The sequence below is a fragment of the Pavona decussata genome, unplaced genomic scaffold (genome assembly GCF_977016875.1).
Source record: "Pavona decussata unplaced genomic scaffold, jaPavDecu1.1 SCAFFOLD_321, whole genome shotgun sequence".
Taxonomy (NCBI): Eukaryota; Metazoa; Cnidaria; class Anthozoa; order Scleractinia; family Agariciidae; genus Pavona; species Pavona decussata.
The window spans coordinates 330,001-332,500 of NW_028145711.1; the positions used below are offsets into that span (position 1 = coordinate 330,001).

The following is a 2,500-nucleotide window of genomic DNA, read 5'->3' on the forward strand; positions in this document are numbered from 1 at the left end:
GGGGTGGGTCTATGTGAAATTTCCTCCGTGGTGGGGGTATGGATATGAAAAGGAATGAATGAATAAATAGAAAATAGGAAGGATGAAAATGGCAAACACTAACTGGATGACACTTCGACACATTTTCAAGTACAAATGAAGAGGTTCAAACAAAGACCCTATTAAATCATACAGATCTCATCTAAGTGCATAGAAATCACATACCATTTATTGTTCTAATTCTTTGCTTAGTTATCTATTTTCATTTTTTCTTAGTTAATCTATTGCCGCTTCTACTCATCTAAATCAGATGTTGATCAATGTACATTGCACTCAGACAGATCTCTGATTAACCGACGCAACGTTACCCAAGATCCACATTCCAACTACCGTGCAGATAGAGACTTTTTCCTACCCATTTTGAAATCACGAGTTGTTGCGGCAGCCATGAATGCTCTTGGTTTGGAATACAAAAACAGCACACCGACCTGTTTTACCATCCCCGAAGATATCTCTTCACTCTCTAAGCTAAGAAAACTTGACATTCTCCATGAAACTGCTGGCATTGTTGTGGACAAGTTTGTATTCAAAGGAGATGGCCTCAGCAGCATGATCAATGACACTTACAACACAGGAAAAAGGAGAGATCATAAATGGGCAAGAACTGACTGATGATAGTCGCTTCCCATGTAGATTTCAAGGCTGTCCATTTTCATTTAAATTTGATGGAAAGAGCCGAAGAAAACATGAAATTACCCATAACCCACCTCCTGTTACTGAAGAAGCACAAATTTGCCTTTCACTTCAGAGAAGCCTGACATGGAAAGCACGAAGAACGCAAAGACTTCAGATGACATGTTTAATTACAATTGTGCTATACTGACAGATGGGTTATTTTTCCTAAACTTCCTGGACGCTGTTTCCGAGGGTGACGGTCAGAGACTTATAAGACAATACAAATTATTGCTGCTTTATTGTAAAGCAGATGGTCAGCATAGCAAAAAGTATGCCCTGGAGAGCCTATATCAGTTCTTTTTGATCTTTGCCCTACTTTCCCCGAGAGATGCTGAACGATTTGTGTGGAACAGAACTGTTAATAATGGTGGAGGAAAGGGTAAAAACATAGCTCTTGACCTTGACCAAAATCTTAATGAGCGATCTGTATCTCGAGTTTGTCATGCTGAAAAAGGGACAAGAAATCTTGTACAGACAATAGACAGAAATCTTCAGCGACATAGTGATTCATGGAAACATTCCTCTGTTTCACTAGACCGTGATTTGTCAGAACTGATTAAGAGGCTTGTAAATAACAGAGCGCTTGAGGAAATGCCTGCACGTCAATATAGGCATTTTTGCAGTTTTGAAAGAAACCCATTTAAGAATGTACAAGCTTCAAGTATCTACAAGTGGATCAATGGATACAAAAAGAATTTGAAAATTGGAATTAACGCAAGATAGGCAGAGTAGAAAAAAAAAACAAATGAAATAATCGTGGAATATTGCCTTTATTCCAGTTTTCAATTGGATGAAATAATGGGATCTTGCTTCAATTCCAATGTTTACATTTTTTTGTTCATTTATCCACTTGAAGATAATTAGAGCAGTTACAGGTACTATAATTTTTCATTGCAGTGATGCCCATGAAAACAACTAATTTTTTTTTTCAAATGTTTGGTTTGTTTTTTTCTCAAACTGCCACAAAAAATTCAAAAATTACAAAGTTTGATCTAGGTATTTGAGAAATACCAGGATCATTTGGATTAAAAAAATACAAGGTAACAATTTTCATTCATCTTGATTTTAAAATAAGATAGTTTCAAGGTCACTTATTTCATTAAGGAATGTGACTAAGAGGCAATAAGTAACTTAGAAAGTGCATAAAAACACACAGATCTCATCAGACTTTCACTTGCTTCTTTTTCATAGGCACTCCTTTCAATTAAAATGATAGAGGGTACATGATTTATGCGGAGTGGGGCTGTGATAATTTCTAATTTTCTCCAACTATTTACAAAGTCTACTGGTAAACAAAGGAGAAACTGTACAAATGTATGTAACTAACATTATATGGTTTAAGTTGCATTGTGGAAATTGTTATCATTTTAGTAGGAAATGAAAAAGAAATGAGAAATACATTTAAAGTTTTCATTAGGTTAAATACAATGGTACAATGTATTTGTTCACTGTTTCAGGTTTGAAGCTAAACATCCTCAAAACTGAAATTTTCCAGTATTTCCAAAACAGCATTTGGTATGTCATAGTCTAACAAATGTGAAGACGTACCACTTCCTTCTTGAAGTTCAGAGGGCATTTGTGAGCTGTCAAGATTGTCAAAAATGAGATCCATAAAGTCATCATTATCTATGACATCATTCCAATCATGTAGTGCAAAGTCTAGCTCATCTTCGATATCAGCATCTTTGCAACATTCTGTTGAGTTTTCAACAATGGGACTTAAAATGTCACCAAATACTTGATCAATAAGAGTTAGAATACTCACGGCATGTTTAATATCCCATAT

General features: G+C 35.5%; 2 pseudogenes across 1 annotated transcript in view; one reads left to right on the top strand and one right to left on the bottom strand.

Annotated features, from left to right (window-relative positions):
- The window catches only part of LOC146453897 (uncharacterized), a 4,764-nt pseudogene extending 3,263 nt beyond the window's left edge, over nucleotides 1-1,501 (top strand). The window contains exon 4 of the transcript XR_014859379.1: nucleotides 256-1,501. The product of XR_014859379.1 is annotated as an uncharacterized LOC146453897 (transcript). The remainder of the gene's footprint in view (nucleotides 1-255) is intronic.
- A 264-nt stretch (nucleotides 1,502-1,765) lies between these two features.
- Nucleotides 1,766-2,500, bottom strand: part of LOC146453898 (uncharacterized) — a 2,369-nt pseudogene continuing 1,634 nt past the window's right edge.